Source organism: Diceros bicornis, chromosome 20 (genome assembly GCF_020826845.1).
Source record: "Diceros bicornis minor isolate mBicDic1 chromosome 20, mDicBic1.mat.cur, whole genome shotgun sequence".
In the NCBI taxonomy this organism is placed as follows: domain Eukaryota; kingdom Metazoa; phylum Chordata; class Mammalia; order Perissodactyla; family Rhinocerotidae; genus Diceros; species Diceros bicornis.
Window position 1 is genome coordinate 7,916,586 of NC_080759.1, and position 20,274 is coordinate 7,936,859.

At 36.7% G+C, this 20,274-nt stretch overlaps 1 pseudogene; it reads right to left on the minus strand.

Annotated features, from left to right (window-relative positions):
• Nucleotides 1-20,274, minus strand: part of LOC131418858 (olfactory receptor 2W3-like) — a 98,644-nt pseudogene that overhangs the window by 40,635 nt on the left and 37,735 nt on the right.

A 20,274-nucleotide genomic window follows, 5' to 3' on the forward strand; every position in this document is an offset into this window, starting at 1 on the left:
GGTTATCTGGGTTTGCTGGCAGCACCACTGTCAGGGACACTGGATTTCAGGTGTCACTGCCAATGCTGGGGGCCCAGAATCTTATATGCAGCTCCCACTGCTGGAAGAGCTGGTGTCATAAGTGCTGGTGCTGGGGCTAGGTCACAGGTTCTGCTGTGGTTCCTGAAGCCTCAGGTCACAGGTGCCACATACCACTGCTGGGTAGGAGCAGGGGCTAAAATGCAAGTGTTATTGCTAGTCCTGTAACCTCTGGTCACTGGAGCATGCCGTTGTGCTTTTGAAACCTCGGATCAGGGCACCTCACCCCTACTAGTTTCCTGCATTTCCCTCTGTATTATTGATGCTGTCCTCACTGCTGGAAAACGTGGTGCCACTGCCAGGGGAAGGGGAGGAGGCTAGGTCACCAGCATGGCTCTCTGTCTTGAAGCCTCAGGATATGTGGGCCACCCACCACTAGGCCACCCACCCTGCACTAGGGGTGCAGGGGATAAGCCACAAGTGAGTGTCATTCCTGCTAGTTCAGCCTCTGGTTGCTAGCACATGCCAGTGAGCTTTGAATCCTCAGGTCAAGGCACCTAACTCCCACTTGGGAAATCCACATTGTGGATGCTATCCTCACTGATGGAAAGACGGTTCCCACAGCCAGGGAGGGGGAGGGGGCTGGGTCACTGACTTCACCCTGTGTTTTGAATCCTCAGGAAGTGTGCACCACCCACCACTCTGGGGGGCAGGGCCTAAGCCATGAGTGCTGTGTCTACCCCTGCAGACTCTGGTCACCGTTATGCACGCTGGGTGAGAATTCGTTTTGGATCACTGCTACTGGGGTTTGGGGCTGTTCTCCTTGTTCCCCTGTCTCCTGGAGGTCCAGTCCAACCACCTTTACATGCATAGATGCATGGATCTCAGGCATTCTGTTGTCCTGTGCAGGGAGTCAGTTGTTGGTCAATGGATGTCCAATTGGTTGTAACTTAGAGGAGAGAGACAAGGGGAACATCTCATTCCACTGTGATGCTTAAATCACTCTCAAAATCAATCTGTTCTAATGTATGTTGAGAAATGTAGAACCGTGATTTGTTGAGGAAAGTAGCTAACTAGTTTCAGAATCTTACCCTCAAATCTAGGAAAGAAGCTTTGCATTGCTTAAAGCCAAAAGGAATAAAAGGAAGTGTATCAAGAGGGGAGGATGAGTTGCAGAGATAAGCAGTGGAAATGACAAATGAGAGGGATCATTCTTCATTTCCCACAAGACTGGGAAGGAGACTGGGTTCTGAATGCAGATCTTCACAACCCCTAGCTTACAGTGCCCTGAATGGGAAATGCTACATGCAATCATGGCCCACAAGGATGAGTTCTGTGGTATCTAGCTGTGTTTTAAAAGGGGTTGGCAGGATCTCTTGCTGACCCCTCAAGAATAGTAAAGCCATTACTTTTTCTCTCACTGAGACGTCCAGGGTAGAAATTTGACATCAGGGACTAGATGAAGTTGCTTTTGAAAGTACAGAGAATGATAAATTCTGTTACATCATAGGAAGAAATCAATCCTTCCTCATACTGTAGAAAAATCTCCACTCTTAAGGGGGATTCTGAGACATGAAGAATGTAATGAGGGTGAAAAGGTCTGGTACGAAAATTCCCTCTTGTAAAGGGTCCGGAAACCATTCTCAGGATGAGCAGAGATATACTGAGTATGAGCAGAGATGTAACCCTTTCTGGCTAACTGAGTCCACACAGTCCTATTGTCCACCTTCTCTTCCTTTCTACTCCACCTCCCAGTAATGCTCATCACCAGAGAATCTGTTCTGACTCAGCACAGCCTCCTGAGTATCAAATGACTCAGGATTATCATGAAAGTCATGTTTTTCTGGGACAGATTTCACACATTTCCCATCTTCCAACACAGAAATGTAAGGGGGAGCAATGGCTTTATCCAGCATAATGTCTTCTGTAGAAGAAGGAATAGACAAATTAATTGCAGGACTTAAGATAACAACTTTCAGCCTCTAAAAGAGGGGTCAAAGCAGGGGTGAGGAACAAAGTAGATCACATCAAAGGTCCTTTTCATATACACAGAAGGTACAATAAAAGAAATATCAGCTGTATGCCATTGCTTATGATGCCATTCCATCCTAAAATCTGATAATATTTTTTTAGAAGAAAACAACTCCACATGATTTCCTCTGTATAAATGACTCAGAGTGTTATATTAGAGGTTCCAAGGACATAGCTGATAAGGTTAGAATGATACATAATGGTAGATAAATACATACCATCTTCCTATGAAAGATCTTTAACAATGGTCCAAATCTCAGAATCTTTCCTCAATATTTGCAATAAGAAGATGATGTACACCATAGATAGAGTGAAAAGTATAACAGAGGGATAAAGAAATGTAAGGAAGAACAACCACCTGCAAAGCACAGAGGCCAAAACATGCCCAGTGTGTTCAAGGAACAAAAAAGTGTCCAGTGCAGCTGGATAAAAGTAAAAGAGGAAAGGAAGGAGACGGAGTTAGAAAGGCAACAAGGAGGGGAGAAGGGCAGGATCACTTAAGCCCAAGAACACTATTTTTAGAATTTTGGCCTTTTTCTAGATAGGATGGAAAGAAACGAGAGGGTAAAAATTGAAGAGAATGAGTATTACAACTATTTAGTGGCCTTTTCTGTAAAGGAAAGAGAAATGGGTTAGATGTTACATGGAAAAAATAGATCAACAGAAGTGGTTGTTCTTTACCTCTTTTTTTTTAAGATAGAAGACATAGCATATTTTTATGCTGATGATAATGACTTGATAGACATAAAAAATTGATATTTCAAGATGGAGGGCAGAAAACAGAAACCAAAACTTATATTACATCCATCTTTTTAAGCTCTAGATAATTTGATGATTCTAGTATTGTGGGACTAGAATAGAATGAAGACATTTCTAACTGATCTACAACTTGCAATTCAGAAAAAGTTGACCAAACCCATTGCATCTGTGATTTGCAGATATTGTGTGCTCATTTAAAGCAGCTTTATCTAGAGGAGAAATTACAATAGATACCAAAGAAATACAAATGATTATAAGAGATACCATGAAAAGCTATACACCAACAAACTGGATAACCTAGAAGAAATGGATAAATTCTTAGACTCATACAACATCTCAAAACTGGATCAAGAAGAAATAAAGAATTTGAAGAGATCAACCACAAGTAAAGAAATTGAAACAGTAATCAAAAACCTCCCATAAAACAAAAGTCCAGGACCAGATGGCTCCCCTGGTGAATACTACCAAACATTCAAAGATTTAATACCTATCCTTTTCTAACTCTTTCAAAAAACTGAAGAGGACAGCATGCTTCCTAATTCATTTTACAAGGCCAACATTAACCCAACACCAAAACCAGACAAGGACAACACAAAAATGAAAATTACAGATCAATGTCACTGATGAACATAGATGCAAAATCTTCAGCAAAATATTAGCAAATCAAATACAACAATGCATTAAAAGTATCATTGACCACGATCAAGTGAGATTTATTCCAGGGATGCATTGATGGTTCAACATTCACAAATCAATCAATGTGATACACCACATTAACAAAATGAGGAATAAAAATCACATGATCATCTCAATAGATGCAGAGAAAGCATTCCACAAGATTCAACATCCATTTATGATAAAAACTCTCAATAAAATGGGTATAGAAGGAAAGTACCTCAACATAATAAAGGTTGTATATCACAAACCCACAGCCAATATCATATTCAATAGTGAAGAAAATGAAAGCTATTCCTCTAAGAACAAGAACAAGACAAGGATGCCCACTCTCATCACTCTTATTCAACATAGTATTAGAAGTCCTAGCCAGAGCAATTAGGCAAGAACAAGAAATAAAAGGGGTCCAAACTGGAAAGGAAGAAGTAAACCTGAAACTGTTTGTGGACGACACAATTCTATATATAGAGACCCTAAAATTTCCCACAAAAAATCTATTAGAAACAATTAAGAATTACAGCAAAGTTGCAGGGTACAAAAATCAATGTGCAAAAATCAGTTGCATTTCTATATGTTAACAAACTAGCAGAAAGTGAAATCAAGAATATAATCTCACTTATAATTGCAACAAAAAGAATAAAACACCTAGGAATAAATTCAACCAAGGAAGTGAAAGACATATACACTGCAAACTATAAGACATTAATGAAAGAATTTGAAGAAGACATAAAGAAAAGGAAAGATATTCCATGCTCATGGATTGAAAGAATAAACATAGTTAAAATGTTCATATTACCTAAAGAAATCTATAGATTCAATGCAATCCCTATCAAAGTCCTAACGAAATTTTTTCTTGGAAATAGAACAGTGTTCTAAAATTTATATGGAACAAGAAAAGACCCCAAATAGCAAAAACAATCCTGAGAAAAAGGAACAATGCTCTAGGTATCTACTCCCTGAATTCAAAATATACTACAAAGTTTTAGTAATCAAACAGCATTGTACTGGTAGAAAAACAGACACACAGATCAATGGAAGAGAATTGAGAGCCCAGAAATAAAATTACATATCTATGGACAGCCAATATTTGACAAAGGAACAAAAAACATACAAAGGAGGAAAGAAAGTCTCTTCAACAAATCGTGTTGGAAAAACTAGACAGCCACATGCAAAAGAATGAAAGTAGACCATTATCTTACACCGTCCACAAAAATTCACTCAAAGTGGATTAAAGACTTGAATGTAAGGCCTGAAACCGTAAAACTCCTAGAAGGAAACATAGGCACTATGCTCTTTGACATCAGTCTTAGCAGTATCTTTTTGAATACGATGTCTCCTGAGGCAAAGAAAACAAAAGAAAAAATAAGCAAATTGGACTAAATCAAAGTAAATAGCTTCCGCACAGTAAAGGAAACCATCAATAAAACAAAAGCACAACTCACCAACTGGGAGAAAATATTTGAAAATCATATATCTAATAAGGGGCTAATTTCCAAAATATATAAAGAACTCATACAACACAACAACAAAGAAACAAACGATCAGATCAAAAAATGGGCAGAGTATATGAATAAACATTTTTCCAAAGAAGAGGACCAAGAGGCAGATTAAAAGATGTTCACCATCACTAATTATTAGGGAAATGCAAAACTACAATGAGATATCACCTCACACCCATCAGAATGGCTATTATTAAAAAGACAAGAAATAATAAGTGTTGGAGAGGATGTGGAGAAAAGGGAACCCTCGTACACTGCTGGTGGGAATGCAAAATGGTGTAGCCACTATGTAAACCAGTACGGAGATTTCTCAAAAAATTAAAAATAGAACTATCATATGATCCAGCTATTCCACGTCTGGGTATTTATACAAAGAACATGAAAACACTAATTCAAAAAGATATATGCATCCCTATGTTCATTGCAGCATTATTCACAATAGGCAAGTTTGGAAGAAACCCAAGAACCCATCAATGGATGAATGGATAAAGAAGATACGATATATAAGTACAACAAAATACTACTCAGCCATAAAAAAGATGTACTTGCGCCATTTGCAACAACATGGATGGACCTTCAGGGTATTATGCTAAGTAAATTAAGTCAGATGGAGAAAGAGAAAAACCATATGATTTCACTCATATGTAGAGGTTAAAAAAAAAACCACATAGGTACGGAGAGCAGATTTGGTAGTTACCAGAGAGGAGGGGTGTGAGGGGAAGGGAGAAAGGGGTAAAGGGTCACATATGTATGGTGACAGATGGAAACTAGACTTTTAGTGGTGTATATGATGCAGTCTATACAGAAGCCTAAATATAATGATGTATACCTGAAATTTACATAAGGTTATAAGCCTGCGTGACATCAATTAAAAAAAATAAAAATAATACAAATAAAAAAATAAAGTAGTCTTCTAAAATGAATTCTCTACTATTTAGGTAGGTGGTTTCTAAGAGATTTTAAAGGACCAGGAAATCTTCCCATAACTTCATCATCTGGAGTCTCTTCACCTCTAGGATTAAGTCTTCCCCTACAGGTCTTTCTGCTGATTGTTTGGAGCTCACCATAGGATACTCCCAAAACAAAGTTCATCCAGGTTATCTGAGCATCAAGAGACAGGGACAGGGTCTATGAGCCTTGGGCAGGGACAGGTGTCTAAAGGGTCAGGAATAACCTGAAATAGCCCACTATGCTTCACTGCCCACATCAAGAATAAATCCTGGACATCACAAGACACAGTTTTTTCCCTGAACACTTTATAAGAAGCATACTCTGATGATAATATAAACACCAATTCATATCTTGGAAATTGGTATGCATCACATGATGAAAGATTTAAAAAGTTGAAGGAGTCAGAGTGGGTTGGAAAGAATACTCCAGACATGAGGAGTCTGAAAATGCAGAGGAGAAAGAAGGTATTCTGAGTATACTTTATACAGGCTTCCTTTTCTCAATCCCAGTAAAAATGAGGAGTCAGCAAGCAAAAGAAACAAAGCAAACTAAAAGAAGAACAGCTAACATTAGTGGAGCTTTTGATGGTGGACCAGGTTGTGTTCTACATTTAAATGCAACACCATGTGCCTTTTCAAGGTTTTCTGGCAGATTTACTGCAGGCTTTCATTTAGTACTTTGCCCAGCATTAGCTAGCTTCTCCTCTGTGTAGAATCAAAGCAATATTTACAAACTTGAAGGATTATAGAGGTAATAATCCAACAAAATTCATGGAGGCTTGAGAAACCTAGTTAGAAAAAAAGAGGAGGAAATGCAGAATCCCAAATCCCAAATTTATATTTATTTCCTTATATCAGAGACTTTTTTTCTCTTAAATCTCTCCTTTAAAATCACCTGACCTTTTGTATTCTGATCAATTTCTTAAGCACAAGAAAGAAGTGAATGGCTTACAATATTGTTCCTGGAGTTCACCTTTAAAAAAATACACAAATAAGTTGGAGGGCAAATCTAAAAATTCTGAACAGTTCATTGCTCTGTGAAGGTAGTACAACCTGTGATAGAAGTGAGTTGGAAATTACCTATTTGATGAGTGTCAGCCAAGAGCTGTGTAGCTGGATCACAAATAGAGAAAAATTACACCCACATAGAAATTTTTGACAGACTTTTGAGAGCCCGTACTATGATTCAGAGAAGTCTGAGGCATAATCCTCCAACACTGTGTCCAGAGCAATATTCAGAGCCCAATGTGATTTCCTAGGTGGGTAGTGGATCTGTGCTGCCATACAGCAAAATGTCCCCAAAAGATGACACTCTAACAAGAATTAGCCATATCCTTTTAAAAGATTTCAACCTGGGAACTCTCATACACTGTTGGTGGGAGTGCAATCTGGTGCAGCCACTATGGAAAACAGTATGGAGATTCCTCAAAAAATCAAGGATAGAACTACCATATGATCCAGCTATTCCACTGCTGGGTATTTATCCAAAGAACTTGAAAACACCAATTTGTAAAGGTACATGCACCCATGTGTTCATTGCAGCGTTATTCACAATAGCCAAGACTTGGAAGCCACCTAAGTGCCAATCAAGAGACGAATGGATAAAGAAGATGTGGTATATAGACACAATGGAATACTACTCAGCCATAAGAAACGATGAAATCCAGCCATTTGTGACATCATGGATGGACATTGAGGGTATAATGCAAAGTGAAATAAGTCAGAGGGAGAAGGTCAAATACCGCATGATTTCCTTCATTAAGTAGTAGATAATAACAACAATAAACAAACACATAGGGACAGAGATTGGATTGGTGGTTACCAGAGGGGAAGGGGGGAGGGAGGAGGGTGAAAGGGATAATTCGGTACATGTGTGTGGTGATGGGTTGTAATTAGTATTTTGGTGGTGAACATGATGTAATCTATGCAGAAATAGAAGTACAATGATGTACACCTGAAATTTTTACAATGTTATAAACCAATGTTACTGCAATAAACAAAAAATTAAAAAATAAAATAAAATAAAATAATCCATCCTTTTGCAAAAAAAAATAAATAAATAAAAGATTTCAACCTGTTTGAATAATAGTCTCTCTGACATTATTAATTACAGTTTTGAGAATTGGAGGTAGTGGAGTGAAAGAGAATGAGAGAAAAGTATTTATTTCCAAAATCAATGCTCATGAGAGGGCAGGATGTTAATGTTTGACACCCTCATTAACCCAGCAAGAATTTTCTTTCTATCTGTGAATCTGCCTCCACACATTGTACTTCAACTTCTGTGTCTGGAATCTCCTGCTGGCCCAAAAGACCTGTGTATACGATCAAGCCCAGCCCACACTCTTCAGAGCCCCTGTAGTAGGACACTGCTTATTGTCTCCATTCTCTAACTTCCTCAGAGCTCAGTTATCCCTTCAGCTTCCAGTGCCCTCTCTCCTCCAAGGCTGGGCTCACTCTGATAGGTGATGGCTGTGAAAGGAGCAGGAAAAAAGGTCCATATCTTCAGCTTGCAGCATTGCAGCCACTGTCCCTAAAAGCAAGTGTGTGCCTTTGGCTTGGTCCAAATAGACCAAGATTGTAGAATTTCAGTTTTTAAAGGTGCTCTTAGTCCTTCTGAATGATTTAACATTTTACAGTACTGAATATAATTTATTATTGATATTATGATTTTCAATCAAAGCTGGAGAAATGTTACTTATCTTAGAAAGAAGCTTTGATCTACTCTTAAATATCTTACACCTTATTCTCAATTCATAATACCAAAGGTTAGGTGACATCAAGTTCAGTGCAGCCTGAGAAGTTGCATGTCTCCTTCCTGGATTTGATCTTTTCCTTGAGTATTCACATCTTGTATTCTTTTAATCCATCAAGTAATTATTATAAACTTTAAATTCTAATGTTTAAATGCTTCTTAATGTTTTTCTAAATCACCAAGTAAATTTTGTTAGAGCAGCAGTCCTTACAGTGTGGTTCCTGACTCATCAGCATCAGCATCACCTGGGATCTTGTTAGAAATGCCAATACAGTTATGTGCTGTACAGTGACATTTCAGTCAACAACGGACCGCATATATGACAGTAATCCCATGAGATTAGTACCATATTGACTAGGTTTGTAGCAGGCTAGACCATCTAGGTTTGTGTAAAAACACTCTATGATGTTGGCATAGTGACAAAATCACCTGACAACACATTTCTCAGAAGGTATCCCTACTGTTAAACAATGCATGACTGTACTCAGGCCCAGCCCACACCTACTGAATCAGAAACTTTGGGATAGGGCCCAGCAATCTGTGTTTTAACAAGCCCTCCACTTGATTCTGATGCATGCTCGAGTTTGAGAACCTCAGCTCTCTCCAGTCCTTAGAAATAACTTAATGAGCAGAATGAGACAATGTTTCTGCCCTAGATCTCTGAAACTGACAAAACACAGCTAATCTTCAGCTATGTGAGTAGAACAGTGCACAAATATAACAAAATGAACAGTTCACTAGCCTTTACTTAAGTATTTACTCTAGTCTCTCTATTTTAACATAGATAAGGTTAGCTCTGTTGAAACCTTCCAGGTACACAAAGATCCTGTCATCTTTTCTGCTGAATCCATGTTCATCAGGCACAACTTGAATCTGTGACCTTATCCCCTAAACAGAATAGTGAGCTTCTCTGAATTGGAACTAAGGCAACTCATCATGCTTCTTTTTGAGTGAACCTAAAGGAAAAAAAAAGATAAAAATGAATTGATTAGTAGGACTCATCTAGGGTCTGGTTGAGCTGCCTTTTGGCTCACAAGAAGATGCTCTATTGATCCCATTTGATCAAGTCAGTTTTCCAGATGGCTCCTTTCTGTTGTTTTAAGGGGCCATGAAGTGTCTCTCCACCTATGTCTCTTCCCAACCTAGAGACAAGAGATTATAGGAAAAAATAAAGCTAAAAAAATTATGCTTTAAACCAATAAACTGAAGTTAAGTATTTCTATCTTCAAAGCAATCATCATAGATAAAAATACCTTATTTTGTTTTGGTAAAATAAGGATATATAAAAAATATAATTCGTCATTTTAACTATTATTAAATGTATAATTCAGTGGCATTAATTACATTCATGCTCTTGTGAAAACATCACCATTATCTGTTATCAAAACTTTTCTATCACCCCAAACAAAAACTTTATAACTATTAAGCAATAACTAACTCTCCTCTGTCCCCACTCTCCAACTCCCCATAACCTCTAATCTTCGTTCCATGTCTATGAATTTAACTATTCTAGATATTTCATATCAGTTAATCATACAATATTTGTCCTTTTTGTGGCTGGCTTATTTTAGTTAGCATAGTGTTTTTAAGGTTCATCCATTTTGGAGTATATACCAGAACTTCATTCCTTTTTATGGCTGAATAAATATTCCATTGTAGTTGTGTACCATAGTTTATTTATCTATTAATATGATGATGGACATTTGGATTGTTTCCACCTTTTGGCTATTGTGAATAATGCTGCTATGAACATTGGCAGACAAATAACTGAATACTTGTTTTTAATTCTTCTGGGTATATACCTAGGAGTGGAATTGCTTGATTATATGGTAATTCTATGTATAGCTTTTTGAGGAACTGCTCAACTGTTTTCACAGTGGCTGCATCATTTACAATTTCCATCAGCAACGTCCAAGTGTTCCAAATTCTCCATATCTTCACCAACAGTTGTTATAATTTTTTATAGCCATCCTATAAGGTGTAAAGTAGTATCTCATTGTAGTTTTGATTTTCATTTTTCTAACGACTAAAAGCATTGAGTATCTTTTTGTGTGCTTATTGGCCATTCATATTATCTTCTTTGGAGAAATATCTATTTAAGTCTTTTGCCCATTTTTTAATTGAGTTGTTTGTCTTTTTTCTTGTTGACTTTTTGGAGTTCTTTATCTGTTCTAGTGATGGCATTCAGGGCAGGCCACCCAAAATGTGCTACTTTGGGATATTGATTATTTTGAATTAAAATTATTTAAGAAATAACAGGTGCAAGAAAGACACTCTGACCCTCCCTTGTCCCCATGAAAGCAGGAAATAAATTTCTCATGTAAAAGTGCCTCTCCCATACCAGGAGGTTAGAAGACATCCTTATTGCCAGAGATAGGAAATTCAGGGTCGAGAAGACTGTATAAACAAATCTTGTTACTTCACTAATTTGCTATCCTAAGCCCAAACCCCTTTGTTTTGTCCATTCTTCACAAATTTATCATTTTCTTGTCTAAAAGGTATAAAAGCTACCTGTTTTTGTTCCTTTGGGGAGTCTCATGTTTTTATAGGCTCCTGTAAGTACAAAATTAATTTTTTTCCTGTTAATCTGTATTATGTTAATTGAATTGTTAGGCCAGACAAAGAACCTAGAAGGGAAGAAGGGAAAAGTTCTCTTACCCTACACTGGATATTAAACCCTTATCAGATCTATGATTTGCAAATATGTTTTTTTCCATTCTGTGGATTGTTTTTTAACTTTCTTGATAATGGCCTTTGAAGGAAAAAGTTTTAAATTTCAATGAAGTCCAATTCATCTGTTTTTTCTTTGTCGTTTGTGCTTTTGGTATCATATCTAAAAATCCATTGCTAAATCCAAGTTCATGAAGATTTGCCCCTATTTTTTCTTCTATTTTTTTTTATGGATGTTTTAATAGTTTTTAACATTGTGAAATTTTGGGTTGTACATTTTTGTTTGTCCATCACCATATACATCTCCCTTCACCCCTTGTGCCCACCCCCCACCCCCTTGCCCCTGGTAACCACAATACAGCTTTCTCTGTCCATGTGTTGCTTTATATTGCACATATGAGTGAGATCATACAGTGTTTGTCTTTGTCTTTCTGGCTTATTTCGCTTAACATAATACCCTTCAAGCCCATCCATGTTGTAGCAAAAGGGACGATTTTTGTCTTTTTTTATGGCTGAGTAGTATTCCATTGCATATATATACCACATTTTCTTGATCCAATTGTCAGTTGAGGGACACTTAGGTTGCTTCCACTTCTTGGCTATAGTGAATAATGTTGCAATGAACATAGGGGTGCATAAGCCTCTTTGGATTGTTGATTTCAGATTCCTTGGATAGATTCCCAGTAGTGGGATAGCTGGATCATAGGGCATCTCTATTTTTAATTCTTTGAGGAATCTCCATACCGTTTTCCATAGAGGCTGTGCCAGGTTGCATTCCCACCAGCTGTGTATGAGGGTTCCTGTTTCTCCACATCCTCTCCAACATTTGTTGTTTTTTGTCTCGGTGATTACAGCCATTCTAACAGGCATGAGGTGCTGTCGTAGTGTTGTTTTGATTTGCATTTCCATGATGATTAGTGATGTTGAATATCTTTTTATGTGCCTATTGGCCATCTGTATATCTTCTTTGGAGAAGTGTCTGTTCATTTCCTCTGCCCATTTTTTGATCAGGTTGTTTGTTTTTTTGTTGTTCAGTTGTGTGAGTTCTTTATATATTATGGAGATCAACCCCTAATCAGATGTATGTTTTGCAAATATTTTCTCCCAGCTGCTGGGTTGTCAGTTCATCTTGATTCTGGTTGTGTTTGTCTTATAGAAGCTCTTTAATTTGATAAAGTCCCACTTGTTTATTTTTTCTTTAGTTTCCCTAGTCTGGGTAGGCATGTCATCTGAAAAGATTCCTTTATGACCAATGTCAAATAGTGTGTTGTCTATATTTTCTTCTATGAGTTTTATAGTTTCAGGTCTCACCTTCAGGTCTTTGATCCATTTTGAGTTAATTTTTGTGAATGGCAATAGCAGATGGTCCACTTTCATTCTTTTGCATGTGGCTGTCCAATTTTCCCAACACCATTTATTGAAGAGACTTTCCTTTATCCATTGTATGTTCTTAGCTCCTTTGTCGAAAATTAGCTGTCCGTATATGTGTGGTTTTATTTCTGGGCTTTCAATTCTGTTCCATTGATCTGTGTGTCTGTTTTTGTACCAGTACCATGCTGTTTTGATTACTATTGCTTTGTAGTATGTTTTGAAGTCGGGGATTGTGATGCCTCCTGCTTTGTTCTTTTTTCTTAGGATTGCTTTAGCTATTTGGGGCCTTTTGTTGCCCCATATGAATTTTAGTATTCTTTTTTCTATTTCCGTGAAGAATGTCATTGGGATTCTCATTGGGATTGCATTGAATCTGTAGATTGCTTTAGGTAATATACACATTTTAACTATTTTTATTCTTCCAATCCATGTGCATGGGATGTCTTTCCATTTCTTTATGTCATCATCGACTTCTTTCAGTAATGTCTTGTAGTTTTCATTGTATAGGTCTTTCACCTCCATGGTAAGATTATTCCTAGATATTTTATTCTTTTTGATGCAATTGTAAATGGTATTATCTTTTTGAGCTCTCTTTCCGTTAGTTCATTATTAGCATATAGAAATGCAACTGATTTTTGTAGATTGATTTTGTACCCTGCAACTTTGCTGTAGTTGTTGATTGTTTCTAATAGTTTTCCAACAGATTCTTTAGGGTTTTCTATATATAAAATCCTGTCATCTGCAAATAGTGAGAGTTTCAATTCTTTGTTACCTATTTGGATTCCTTTTATTCCTTTTTCTTGCCTAATTGCTCTGGCCAAAACCTCCAGTACTATGTTGAATAGGAGTGGTGAGAGTGGGCAGCCCTGCCTCTTTCCTGTTCTCAGAGGAATGGCTTTCAGTCTTTCCCCGTTGAGTATGATGTTGGCTGTGGGTTTGTCATAAATAGCCTTTATTATGTTAAGGTACTTTCCTTCTATTCCCATTTAGTTGAGAGTTTTTATCATAAATGGATGTTGTATCTTGTCAAATGCCTTCTCTGCGTCTATTGAGATGACCTTGTGGGTTTTGTTCTTTGTTTTGTTGATGTGGTGTATCACGTTGATTGATTTGAGGATGTTGAACCATCCCTGTGTCCCTGGTATAAATCCCACTTCATCATGGTGTATGATCTTTTTAATGTATTGCTGTATTTGGTTTGCCAATATTTTGTTGAGGATTTTTGCATCTATGTTCATCAGCAATATTGGCCTGTAATTTTCCTTCTTTGAATTGTCTTTGTCTGGCTTTGGTATCTGGGTGATGTTGGCCTCATAGAATGATTTAGGAAGAGTTCCATCTTCCTCTAATTTTTGGAATACTTTGAGAAGGATGGGTATTAAATCTTCTTTGAATGTTTGGTAAAATTCACCAGAGAAGCCATCTGGTCCTGGACTTTTATTTTTTGGGAGGTTTTTGATTACTATTTCAATCTCTTCACTTGTTATTGGCCTATTCAGATTCTCCTTTTCTTCTTGGTTCAGTTTTGGGAGGTTGTATGAGTCTAAGAATTTATCCATTTCTTCTAGATTGTCCAATTTGTTGGCATATAATTTCTCACAGTATTCTCTTATAATACTCTGTATTTCCATGGTGTCCATTGTAATTTCTCCTCTTTCAATTCTAATTTTATTTACTTGAGACTTTTCTCTTTTTTTCTTAGCAAGCCTGGCTAAGGGTTTGTCGATTTTGTTTATCTTCTCAAAGAACCAACTCTTTGTTTCATTAATCTTTTCTACTGTTTTTTTGGTCTCAATTTCATTTATTTCTGCTCTGATTTTTGTTATTTCTCTCCTTCTGCTGACTTTGGGCTTTGTTTGTTCTTCTTTTTCTAGTTCTGTTAGGTGTAATTTGTGGCTTCTTATTTGGGCTTTTTCTTGCTTGTTAAGGTGGGCTTGTATCGCTATGAGTTTCCCTCTCAGGACGGCTTTGGCTGCATCCCATATGATTTGGTATAGCATATTTTCATTTTCATTTGTTTCCAGATAGTTTTTGATTTCTCCTCTAATTTCATCAGTGATCCGTTGGTTGTTCAGTAGCATGTTGTTTAATCTCCACATTTTTGTCACTTTCCCAGTTTTTTTGGGGGTTGATTTCTAGTGTCATAGCATTATGGTCTGAAAAAATACTTGTTATGATTTCAATCTTCTTAAACTTATTGAGGCTTGCCTTGTTTCCCAATACATGGTCTATCCTTGAGAATGTTCCATGCACGCTTGAGAAGAATGTGTAGTCAGCTGTTTTTGGATGGAGTGCTCTGTATATGTCTACTAGGTCCTTCTCGTCCAGTTTTTCATTTAAGTCTACTATTTCTTTATTGACTTTTTGTTTGGATGATCTATCAATTGATATAAGTGGGGTTTTAAGATCCCCTACTATTATTGTGTTGTTGTTAATGTCTCCTTTTAGGTTTGTTAACAGTTGCTTTATGTACATTGGTGTTCCTATGTTGGGTGCATATATATTTACAAGTGATATGTCTTCTTGGTGGAGTGTCCCTTTTATCATTATATATTTTCCTTCCTTGTCTCTCTTAACCTGTTTTATCTTGAAGTCTACTTTGTCTCATATGAGTATGGCAACACCTGCTTTCTTTTGTTTGACATTAGCTTGGAATATTGTCTTCCACCCTTTCACTCTGAGCCTGTGCTTGTCTTTAGAGCTGAGACGTGTTTCCTGGAGGCAACATATTGTTGGGTCTTGCTTTTTAATCCATCCTGCCACTCTGTATCTTTTGAATGGACAGTTCAATCCATTTACATTTAGGGTCATTATTGATATATGAGGGCTTAATGTTGCTGTTTTGTCACTTATTTTCTGGTTCTTTTGCATTACCTTTGTTTCTTGTCCCATTTGTTTTGGACTGCCAATTCAGTTTGGTTGTTCTGTCTTATGACTCTTCTAGTTTTCTCTTTGTTTATCATATGTGATTTTGTTTTGATTATTTATTTAGTGATTACCTTGAGGTTTGTGTAAAAAAATCTTGTGCATGAGATAGTCCATTATCTGATGGCCTCCTATTTCCTTATACTAAGTCAACTCAATCACTTTCCTCTTCCCCTTCTAAGTCATTCTTGTTATACTTTCTTCTATCTTGTTTTGTGGGTGTGTGTTTACAGTGATGAGGTTAAATTTATTTTTGATGAATTCCTTCCTTTGATCTTTGATTTTGGTACTTAAGTGGTTGCTAACCTATTCCAGTAAAGATCTACTATTTTTCTGAGTTTGTCTACCTATTTTTCTCCTTACTCCAAGATTTGTAGATTTGTATTCCCTTTCTCTTCTTTTTTTCAGGCCTGAGGGCCTTCTTGAGTATTTCTTGTAGAGGTGGTCTCGTGGCCATGAACTCCCTTAGCTTTTATTTATCTGGGAAAGTTACTATTTCTCCACCATATTTGAAGGATATTTTTGCTGGATAAAGTATTCTTGGCTGAAAGTTTTTGTCTTTCAGTATTTTGAATATATCATTCCAGTCTCTCCTAGTCTGTAAAGTTTCTGTTGAGAAATCCGCTGAGATCCTGATGGGAGTTCCTTTGTACGTTATTTTTTGTTTTTGTCTAGCTGTCCTTAATATTGTTTCTTTGTCATTGACTTTGGACAGCCTTACCACTAGATGTCATGGAGTAGGTCTTTGCCTGTTGACATATTTAGGTGATCTGTTGGCTTCACTTACCGGTATTTCCTGCTCCTTACCCAGATTTGGGAAGTTCTCAGCTATTATTTCCTTGAATAGGCTCTCTGTTCCTCTTTCTCTCTCTTCTCCCTCAGGAATACCTATAATTCTTATGTTACATTTTCTAATAGAGTCAGATATTTCTAGGAGTCTTTCTTCATTTCTTTTTAGTCTTAGTTCTCTCTCCTCTTCCATCTGGAGCATATCTGTATTCCTATCCTCTATAATGCTAATTCTTTCCCCCATATTTTCAGCTCTGTTCTTTAAAGATTCCAGATTCTCCTTTATCTCCTCCGTTGTGTTCTTCATCTCCATCAGCACTGATTGGTTTTTCTTTATGATTTCAATCTCTTTTGTGAAGAAACTCCTAATTTCATTGAATTGTTTGTCTGTGTTGTCTCGTATTTCGTTGAGTTTTTTTATGATAGCTATTTTGAAATCTCTGTCATTTAGGTTATGGATTTCTGTGTCTTCAGGGTTGGTTTCTGGGTGCTTGTCATTTTCCTTCTGGTCTGGTGATTTCATGTACCTTTACATTGTGGTTCCTGTATTGGCTTTGTTTTCCCTCATCCTGGAAATATCTGGTTGCAATTTCCACCTGCCACCACTGTGTGGGGGGAAAGGGCTGTGTAATCTGAGCCCTCTGTGCTCTGCCCCAGCTGTTTGCTGCCATCTGCTGGTCGCTTGGTCTGGTCTGGTCAGCTGAGCTGCAGGGTCCAGCTTGTGGGGAGTGGTGGGCTCTCTCTTTTGCCTGCTGGGTCCCTGGCATGCGGGGCTTCTCGTTTGCCCCTCGTTATCTGCTCTTCTGGGGCGCTCAGATGTTGATGGTACCCTATAGCAGTTCTGAGTCCTCTGTGTGGGAGTTTCCCACTGGCTGAGAGAACCCAAAGAGCTACAGTTTCCCCACAGAGGGCCACACCTCCCCCCTCTCTGTGAGCCATGCAGACCAGGATCACTGATCTGATGGGGAGGGAAAGGAGTTCTCCTTATCTTTCCTCACTTCCTCTGGGGGCTCAGCACATTCCACTCTCAGATGTGTGGCAGTGTGGATCTTTCCAATCTTGCTTTTCACTGTCTAGGATTCCGTTGTTGGTCTGTGACTGTTCCTTTTGTTGTGTCTTATCAGGGGAAGAGTTTACGGGAGAACTCACTCTGCCATGATGCTCTTTCTTCTATGTTTTTTTTCTAGCAGTTATATTTATGTCATCGACCCATTTGAGTTAATTTTTCTATATGGTATAAGTCAGCAGTCCAATTCCTTTCTGTTGCATGTGGAAATCTAGTTGTTCCAGCAACATTTGTTATTAAAGAGATCATTCTTTAGCTATTGAATGGACTTGGCACTCTTTTCAAAATTCAATTTGCAATAGATGTGTGGTTTTACTTCCGGACTCTCAATTCTCTCTATTCTTATGTCAATACCACATTTTTTGATTACTGTACCTTTGCAGTAAGTTTTGAAATTGGGAAGTATGAGTCCTTTAATTTTATGATTGTTTTTGTTATTCAGGGCCTCTTACAATTACATGTAAATTTGAAGACCAAATTTTCCATTTGTAAAAAGTAACACTTGAAATTTTGATACTAATTTCATTGAATCTGTAGATTCCTTTGAGTAGTATCAATTAAAAATATTAAGTCTACTTACCTATGAACATGGGATTTCTTTCCATTTTTTTTAGGTTTTCTTTAATTTCTTTCAGCAATGTTTTATAGTTTTCTGTGTGCAATTTGCAATTTTTTTACCTCTTTGCTTAAATGCATGTCTCCTTGGTTAATTTTCTTAGATGCTATTATAAATATAATTTCTTTATTAATATCTTTTTCAAATTGTTCATTGCAGGTGTATAAATGTGTAACTAATTTTGTGTATCAATCTTGTAGCCTACAAAGTTGATGAATTCATTCATTAGCTCTACTAGCTTTCTTGTGGATATTTTGTTTTGATTCTTAGGTACAAGGTCATGTCATCCATGAACAGAGATTATTTTACCTCTTTTGTTCCAATTTGGATGTCATCTATTTCTTTTTCTTGTCTAATTGCTCTAGATAGAATTTCCAGTACAATGTTAAATAGCAGTGGTAAAATTGGCATCCTCATCTTGTTCCTGACTTTAGAGAGAAAGCCTTCAATTTTTCCCAGTAAGTATGGTGTTAGCTTTGGATTTTGCATTAAATTCTCTTTCTTATGTTGAGGAAGTCCCCTTGTGTTGCTCGTTCTATGAATGTTTTTTAACATGAAAGGATGATAAACTTTTTTCAAATGCCTTTTCTGTGTCATTTGAGATGGTTACGTGAGTTTTTTCCTTTATTCCACTAATGTGATCTATTACATTGATTGATTTTCTTATGTGGAAACATCCTTGCATTCCAGAGAAAAATTCCACTTGGTCATGGTATACAATCCTTTTAATCTGCTGTTGGATTCAATTTGCCATCATTTTGTTGAGGATTTTTGCATTAATCCATAAGGAATATTAGTCTGTAATTTTTTTTTCTTTATCAGGCTTTGATATCAGAGTAATGCTTGCAAAAAATGAGTTAGGAAGTGTTCTGGACTCTTACATTTTTTGGAAGAGTTTGTGAAGTATTGGTGTTAATTCTTTTTTAAATGTTAGGTAGAATTCACCAGTAAATCCATCTGGTCCTGAACATTCCCTTTGTTGGGAGGTTTATGATTACTGATTCATTTTTTTGTTTTTACCTGTTAAAGGTCTGTTGCGATTTTCTAGCTTATCTTGAGTCAGTTTAGTTAATTCTCGTGTTTCTAGGAATTTGTCCAATACATCTTAATTATCTAATTTGTTGGTATACAATTGTCCATAGTATTCTCTTATGATCATTTTTTTATTTCAGTAGTATTATCCCCACTTTCATTTATAAATTTAACTATTTTTGTCTTCTCTCTTCTTTTTTGTCAGTCTAGCCAAAGTTTTCTCAACATTGTTGATCTTTTCATTGTACCAATTTTTGTTTTGCTTTAACTTTTATCTATCATTTTCTATTATTTCCCTTCTTCTGCTAGGTTTGGATTTAGTTTGATCTTTTTTATTTACTTTTCTTTTTTATTTTCTTCTAGTTCTAAGTGTAATGTTAGGTTGTTTTTTTGAAGTCTTTCTTGTTTTTTATGGAGGTATTTACAATTATAAATTTACCTCATAGCACTACCTTCACTGCCTCCCATAAGTCTTGGTACCTTTTTTTTTCCTATTTTTATTCATCTCTATTTTCTAATTTCTATCATAATTTCTTTTTTCTCCACTTGCTTGTTTATTTGTTCTTTAATTTTCACATATTTGTGAATTTTCCAATTGATGTTAAAAAGACACTTTATATGATTTAAATCTTTTTAAATTTATTGAGACTTGTTTTGTACCCTAACATAAAGTCTGTCCTGGAGAATGTTCCATGTGCACTTGAAAGAAATGTTTATTCTGTTGTTAGTGGTGGAGTCTTTTACATATGTCTGTATGTCTAGTTATTGTCTAGTGTTGTTCAAGTACTCTATTTCCCTATTAATCTCCTGTCTATATGTCCCATTCACTATTGAAACTGGTATATTGAAGTCCCCAAATATTATTGTAGAATTGATTATTTCTCCATTTAATTCTATCAATATTTGCTTCATATTTCTGGGCTCTGTTTTGTGTGTGTGTGTATGTGTATGTTCACAATTGTTGCATCTTTTGTTGAATTGATTCTTTTCTCAATATATAATGTCCTTCTTTGTATATTTTAACAGTTTTTGACTTAAAGTTTACTTTATCTGAAATTAGTGTACCCACCTCAGATTTTTTTTTTTTTTTGGTTACTATTTGCATGGAATATCTTTTCCAA